Source organism: Strongylocentrotus purpuratus, unplaced genomic scaffold (assembly GCF_000002235.5).
Source record: "Strongylocentrotus purpuratus isolate Spur 01 unplaced genomic scaffold, Spur_5.0 spur5_scaffold_2, whole genome shotgun sequence".
NCBI classification, from domain to species: domain Eukaryota; kingdom Metazoa; phylum Echinodermata; class Echinoidea; order Camarodonta; family Strongylocentrotidae; genus Strongylocentrotus; species Strongylocentrotus purpuratus.
Window position 1 is genome coordinate 14591021 of NW_022145605.1, and position 8697 is coordinate 14599717.

The window sequence follows — 8697 nt, forward strand, 5'->3', positions numbered from 1 at the left end:
TTATTACTTCTAGCAACATAAATGCTATAATTCAAAACGTTTTCACTTTCTAAATCCTTCTAATATGATGAATATTATATTGTTTACACTTTTGCAACCAGTTACATTATGTACATGGTCCATGTAGAAACAGCACCAGGAAGGGGATTTCAAGCCCCCCCCCCCCCCCCCCCCCATGATTTCTTAAGTTAAGAAGTATCAAAACATGATTCTATTAAAATTAGTAGTTTGGATACGAAAAGCAATGATGAAATGGCAGTCTGTCTATGTCTTTCTATATTTAATGCATTTAGAGGGTTGACTTTAAAACCTTCTTACATACAATACTTGAAGCAGCATTATACTGCAATAATGTAATACTCTACAAATCCTCTAAAATACAGAAGTCCATAGAGGTAAATGAATTTCAACATGTATAATTATAATTAAAATATCATTGATTAATTCAATCTTTGATATAGACTGGTAGATCTTTATCACTCAAATTTCAAGGAGAATCTTTCGGCCCAGTCCTCCCATAAGATGGTAGTTGACATTGTTAAAATGTTAATGTTTATTCATTGATGAATAGTTATCTTTAATCATTTGAAAGTTGACATGATGATAAATTCATTAGCTTTATTGAATGTGGTATTCTACAAATATATAATACAAATAATAAATAAATATCATGTAAATATTCAAGTTTAAACCCATCTCTCCTGTCCTCTTACATTATATGAGGGTGGCATCTTCAAGACGTACTCCAATGTAGATGTCTCTTGCATTCATCAATAAAGTTGTAGCCTAGTTTTCAGAAGAAAGGGCTGTAACGATAACCAAAGTCTGTTGAATGAAAAAATGAAATAAGATACAGTGTATAAGAAAAAACAACAATGACTAATAACATACACCCTGATACCTGCTCTGACAACATGACAAAGGACTAAAATTCACTTGGGGTTATAGTGGGCAAACCAAAACTATTTTTCCTACAAGACTAGTTACTGACCACATCTTAGATTATTTCTGATGATCCCATTAAGATGATAGGCCTGCTGGAGCTTGGATCAGACAAGGTATGAAATAAGTAATACGTGTACAATGTACTTGTATTGTGAACTTGTGCTCATAATTGAATAATACTCGGTTAAGTATGGGACATAAAATGACCAAACAACTTGGACCAGAGAATGTACTGGAAATAATGATATTGAAACATACGTAATGTAGACTTATATTTCATCTATATCAACATTTTATTTTAAATCTAAATCACAATTGTGATATTCAGTATTCTTTCACAAGTAACGGACAATGAAAAATATCTTTGTCAGATCTATAACTTTCTGCATGATATGTGTTCTACAATAGTTTATTGAGGGTACCTACATTGTATATTAGCACACTTGCTCGTTTGAAGTGTAGTAGGCCCGCATCTCTAGATATAGTGATTCTGCCAATATCTGTTCTTTGTTCCTCTCCTGGGTTTGTAATCAGCATGCCTTCATCATCCACTGTAGAGAAGCATCATCCTACATAAGAGAAAACAATGTAGGTACTTCAATTAAAAAGTGATAATAATAGATACATATCAACCATAATACATGATACATCCTATAAACAGACTTTCATTAATCTTTAATGTTGTGTTCTTCTTCATCTTCATTGCTCAAGAAGTGAAAGGACCACTTACAAAAAAAGAAGTAATGAGGGGTCTTGTGTATACCCTACATATATGATCATTATTATTATTATGTAGTGCTTTGAACGTGCATTAGACATCGTTCTTCTAAAAACAGGACCTCCTGTAAATAAGGACAAATCCCTTTGTAAACAAAGAAAGGGAAGAACTAGAATAAAATATCCCCTCCACTATATACAACTGCAACATAAACTTATAAACTTAGTTCCATTTCCTTTTTAGTGAATTAATAGGTGGTCGTTTAATATTTGTGTGCCAAATATCCTGAAAAATTTTACCTGCATGTGACTTTCAGCTTCATCTTGCAAATATAAGAAATGTTGTAATGTCTACTCATCAGTTAACTCCTTCAAGCTCTTCATCAGTTTCAATCTGTTGGAACAAAAAGAAAACAAAATCAATATGACAATCAAGGCGTCCCTTTCTCCTTAACAAAATAAAAATAGATCTAGCATGAAAGCTATTTTTCATGTCATGGTTGGCCTTAATTTTAATATGGTGTGGAAATCAACATTCCAATTTAATGGACCACAGTACAAATTAAAATTAAATGGAAGATTTAACTTGTGCCTCAAAAGGTGCTTTATATGGCCTATACATATAAAGTAGTCATAAGTAGAATCGGTTTATTAAGACAAGAAGAAGTGGACTACATAAGTAAACATAATTGTGGACTAGGGGTCTTCTCTTACACAAATAGATTTATCAACATGAACTGCACAATTTGGAGAAGAAAAAAATCTCTAATATATTAAAAGAATTAATAGGGGTCAGGCGCGTATGCAGGGGGGGTTAACCCCCCCTCCCCTTTGAGCTTTTTTTATGTGTATGTTTTTCTGGAACCCCCCCCCCCCCCCTTCCCCCCTTTTGAGGGTTGATTTTTTTTAAAATAAAATTTAAAAACAACAACAATCCTAATGGATGACATAAAAAAAGATGACCCCCCCCCCCAAAAAAAAGTCCTCTTACCCCCCCCCCCCCCCCCCCCCCCTAGATCTAGATCTAGATCTAGTAGGTCTATACTAGGTCTAGACTCTAGTAATGACAACTTGACAAGCACGCTGGACCCACACAAAATCTAAATATTAAATAAACAAATCCTACTAGCCTAGTGTTGATGTTTTTTAAATATATTTTATTAATAAGTTTCAGGTTTACATCTAAATGAATAGGATTTGGAGTTGTTTGATTATCAATGGTCACAGATACTTTTGGTCTTAATAAAGTTGACACGCACCGCGTACCGATGATGCAACTGAGCGAACGGATGGCACCGATAATTGATAAGTAAAGCCATCAGAGTCCACATCTAGGCCTACTAAAGATTTTATCAAGAATTAATCCACTTGGATTATCAAAAAAAATCATGCCTTGTAGATTATTTTAAGGTGTAACGTTAAATCTAGATTTAAATTGAATCGGTGATTGGTGAATTAGATTCATGATGACGATCAAATCTGAAATAAAACTTGATTAGAAAGTTTGATCTTGATGCAAATGAGCACCGAAATTCCCGAGGTGGGCCTGCCGGAACCCCGGGGCCCTAACTGGAGTACTAGGGTGAAATGACGGCAAACCGCAGTCAAACTACTTCATGACGATGAAAATCAAAGTGCAATTTCAAGAGCAATATTCAACTAGTCTTTTCCCCCAAAATCTGTTGAGAACTGTCTCCAAATGTAACGAAATTACCGTACATCACGAAGACTATTGCAGCTTTTTCAAAATTGATGACTAAATTCACTTAATCTACTCATATTTCAATCAATTACTCACCCATTCTCAATGAACTAACTCTTCTCAGTTTGTGCGAGTGTAGTAGCGTTGTGCATAAATCTGCATAATTAAAGGGACGCAATGAGGTCAAATATATTTATCCGGTTTCTTAAACGATACTATCGATAAAATACATATTCATGAGGCTCTTATCCAATCAGAAAGCCGCCTCGGGTGCTTATTTTGTCTTCAAATGATCCAAAAGAGGCGGAGCCTAATCCCATTCGTCTGCATGGTTTCCGCGCGTGCTGCTTTCCGTCTAGTAATATATTTAAACCAAAGACGTTTAAATATAATTACTAGACGGAAAGCAGCACGCGCGGAAACCATTACACGAATGGGATTAGGCTCCGCCTCTTTTGGATCATTTGAAGACAAAATAAGCACCCGAGGCGGCTTTTTGATTGGATAAGTGCCTCATGAATATGTATTTTATCGATAGTATCGTTTAAGAAACCGGATAATATATTTGACCTCATTGCGTCACTTTAATTATGCAGATTTATGCACGACGCTACTACACTCGCACAAACTGAGAAGAGTTAGTTCATTGAGAATGGGTGAGTAATTGATTGAAATATGAGTAGATTAAGTGAATTTAGTCATCAATTTTGAAAAAACTGCAATAATCTTCGTGATGTACGGTAATTTCGTTACATTTGGAGACCGTTCTCAACAGATTTTTGGGGAAAAGACTAGGAAATTATTGCTCTTGAAATTGAACTTTGATTTTCATCGTCATGAAGTAGTTTGACTGCGGTTTGCTGTCATTTCACCCTAGTACTCCAGTTAGGGGCCCGGCCGTTCCGGCAGGCCCACTCCGGGGAATTTCGGTGCTCATTTGCATCGAGATCAAACTTTCTAATCAAGTTTTATTTCAGATCTGATCGTCATCATGAATCTAATTCACCAATCATCGATTTAATTTAAATCTAGATTTAACGTTACACCTTAAAATAATCTACGAAGCATTATTTTTTTGATAATCCAAGTGGATTAATTATTGTTAAAATCTTTAGTAGATGTGGACTCTGATGGCTCAGTGCCATCCGTTCGCTCAGTTGCATCATCGGTACGCGGTGCGTGTCAACTTTATTTAGACCAAAATTATCTGTGACCATTGATAATCAAACAACTCCAAATCCTATTCATCAAGATGTAAACCTGAAACTAATAAAATATACTTAAAAAATATGAACAATAGGATTTGTTTATTTAATATTTAGATTATGGTGGGTCCAGTATGCTTGTCAAGTTGTCATTATTTATACTAGTCTAGAGTCTCTAGACAGGCCTACTCGATCTAGATCTAGATCTAGACCCTAGCTATCAGTGGCGTACGCAGGATTTTTTCAAGGGGGGGGGGGGGGGTTAACATTTTGAAATCGGGCCAAAAAATTCGCAACGACCCAGCCAGCCGCTGAATAAGCGGGGGGGGGGGGGGGTAAGAGGACTTTTTTTGGGGGGGGGGGGAGTCATCTTTTTTAGGTCATGCATTAGATTTTTTTCTAGGATATTTTTTAACATTTTATTAAAAAAAAAAAAATCAACACTCAAAAAGGGGGGGGGGAAGGGGGTTCCAGAAAAACATACACATAGATCTATTAACCCCCCCCCCCCTGCGTACGCGCCTGACCCCTATTAATTCTTTTAATATATTAGAGATTTTTTTCTTCTCCAAATTGTGCAGTTCATGTTGATAAATCTATTTGTTTGTGTAAGAGAAGACCCCTAGTCCACAATTATGTTTACTTATGTAGTCCACTTCTTCTTGTCTTAATAAACCAATTCTACTTAAGACTACTTTATACATTGTATGTATAGACCTCTAGGCCATATAAAGCACTTTTGAGGCACAAGTTAAATCTTCCATTTAATTTTAACTTGTACTGTGGTCCATTAAATTGGAATGTTGATTTCGACACCATATTAAAATTAAGGCCAACCATGACATGAAAAATAGCTTTCATGCTAGATCTATTTTCATTTTGTTAAGGAGAAAGGGACGCCTTGATTGTCTAATTGATTTTCTTTTCTTTTTGTTCCAACAGATTGAAACTGATGAAGAGCTGGAAGGAGTTAACTGATGAGTAGACATTACAACATTTCTTATATTTGCAAGATGAAGCTGAAAGTCCCATGCAGGTAAAATTTTCAGGATATTTAGCACACAAATATTAAACGACCATCTATTAATTCACTAAAAAGGAAATGGAACTAAGTTTATGTTGCAGGTGTATTATAGTGGAGGGGATATTTTATTCTAGTTCTTCCCTTTCTTTGTTTACAAAGGGATTTGTCCTTATTTACAGGAGGTCCTGTGTGTAGAAGAACGATGTCTATAATGCACATTCAAAGCACTACATAATAATAATAATGATCATATATGTAGGGTATACACAGGACCCCTCATTACTTCTTTTTTTTGTAAGTGGTCCTTTCACTTCTTGAGCAATGAAGATGAAGAAGAACACAACATAAGATTAACGAAAGTCTGTTTATAGGATGTATAATGTATTATGGTTGATATGTATCTATTATTATCACTTTTTAATTGAAGTACCTACATTTTTTCTCTTATGTAGGATGATGCTTCTTTACAGTGGATGATGAAGGCATGCTGATTACAAACCCAGGAGAGGAACAAAGAACAGATATTGGCAGAATCACTATATCTAGAGATGCGGGCCTACTACACTTCATACGAGCAAGTGTGCTAATATACAATGTAGGTACCCCCAATAAACTATTGTAGAACACATATCATGCAGAAAGTTATAGATCTGACAAAGATATTTTTCATTGTCCGTTACTTGTAAAAGAATACTGAATATCACAATTGTGATTTAGATATAAAATAAAATTTTGATATAGATGAAATATAAGTCTACATTACGTATGCTTCAGTAGCATTATTTCCAGCACATTCACTGGTCCAAGTTGTTGGGTCATTTTATGTCCCATACTTAACCGAGTATTAATCAATTATGAGCACAAGTTCACCGTACAAGTAAATTGTACACTTATTACTTATTTCATACCTTGTCTGATCCAAGCTCCAGCAGGCCTATCGTCAGAAATAATCTAAGATGTGGTCAGTAACTAGTCTTGTAGGAAAAATAGTTTAGGTTTGCCCACTAGAATCCCAAGTGAATATTAGTCCTTCCTCTTTTTGTCAGAGCAGGTATCATGGTGTATGTTATTAGTTGTTGTTTATTTTCTTATGCACAGTATCTTATTTTATTTTTCCATTCAACAGACTTGGGTTATTATCTCAGCCTTTTCTTCTGAAAACTAGCCTACATCTTCATCGATGAATGCATAAGACATCTACATGGACATGGGACTACGTCTTAAAGATGCCACCCTCATATAATGAAAGAGGACAGTAGAGATGGGTTTAAACTTGAATATTTACATACTATTTATTTATTATTTGTATCATATGTTTGTAGAATACCACATTTAAAAAAAGCTAATGAATTTATCATCTTGTCAACTTTCAAATAATTAAAGATAACTAATCATCAATGAATAAACATTAACATTTTAACAATGTCAACTACCATCTTATGGGATGAAACTGAGGGCTGGGCAGAAAGAAATTTCCTTGAAATTTGAGTGATAAAGATCTATCAGTCTATATCAAAGATTGAATTAATCAATGATATTTTAATCATAATTATACATGTTGAAATTCATTTACCTCAGTCTATGGACTTCTGTATTTGCAGTTTTGTAGATTATTACATTATTGCTGCTTCAAGTATTGTATGTAAGAATGTTTGAAAGACAACCCTCTAAATGCACCAAAAATATGAAAACTGCTAATCATCATTGCCTTTTGTATCCAAACTGCTAGTTTTAATAGAATCATGTTTTCATACTTCCTAGCTTAAAAAAACGGGGGGGGGGGGGGCTTGTTATCCTCTTCCTGGTGCTGTTTCTACATGGACCATGTAATAGGTTGCAAAAGTGTAAAAAATATTATATTTGTTATATATATTAGAAGGATTTAGAAAATGAAAACGTTTTGAATTATAGAATTACTGTTGCTAGAAGTAATGGCAGTATTGATGTGTAAGGGAAGGGGGTGGTTTTCCCAGTGAAATTAACGGTATACCAATGTCAAATTGATAACAGAGAGAAAACTATTCCTAAAAATAAAATTATAAAGGACATGGGCCTCCTAACTAACTAACCCTGGTACCACTTCTGGGTTTGTTTGTTTGTTGTTTTTGTGGGTTTTTTTTAGGGGGGGGGGGGCAACCCAATTCAAAATTTCCAGTGTTAAATTACATTGTCTTTAAACAAAAATGATGTCAAGATGTTGAAAAACAATGTTTCACTTTCCGTTTTCAAGTTAGAAAATTTGAATAAAATGATTAACATATTTTCCGATCTCTCTGGTCTCTACATTAAACATGTTCAAAGCTCCTGCAAAGGCTGCAAAAAGGAAAAGTGAAGAATCCAAGTGAAATGTGGACAGTAATGGAGTGAATAGGGAATGGTTGATTGTAGTTGATAACGAGTAAATGTAAATGAGTGGTAATAACACGACAGAAAGTGAGACAGAAAGGAACTACAACAGGTTGTTCAGTCAAGACAACAAACCGTTATGGGTGGAGAAAAACCATCCACTTTGCCACATAATTTATTTGTCTAAAATAAGGAAACTTTATACATTAGCATAATTAAAATGTATAATCATAGTCAGAGAATGTGTTGTTATATGGCTTATAGCATGTTTGATTTAATAAAACAAAAACAGACCCAGTTATTGATAGACTAAAAAGGGAATAAGATCGAGACAATATCAGTATTTCTTATTCAATGAAGTTGAGGCCACTCCCCCATATTAAAAAACAACAACAACACAACAACGAGTGGGACTTTCAAGGTCCACTTCCCGATGCATCCTGGGTACACCAGCTGTCATACTGGTGATCGATAATACAAGTTCGAGCGCGTATTTCACCTCACGGTGATCGCATCAGAATAATCCACGCTGATTCGCTGAATCACTTGCGTTGCGAGCGCGCAGCGTGATGAATAAATTACCCATAATTCCGTACAGTAGATTATTTGACCTCTCTAATTACGCTGATACGCGTATTGTCTTTTACCATGTAGTTAACATAATTCCAGTACACTTTTCGTGGGGAGCATCCTACAGAATGCATAATTCATAAGGCTCATGAATTATGCAAGGGGGCTTATTTTGGCTTCTAATGGAT

General features: G+C 35.0%; 1 long non-coding RNA gene across 1 annotated transcript; it reads right to left on the reverse strand.

Moving 5' to 3' along the window:
* Positions 1 to 267: 267 nt before the first annotated feature.
* Positions 268 to 3721, reverse strand: LOC115926688. Its single transcript, XR_004065211.1, has 4 exons — positions 3461 to 3721; positions 1963 to 2056; positions 1372 to 1514; positions 268 to 825 (listed from the first exon to the last, which is right to left on the reverse strand). It is a non-coding gene; the product is annotated as an uncharacterized LOC115926688 (long non-coding RNA).
* Positions 3722 to 8697: the final 4976 nt, after the last annotated feature.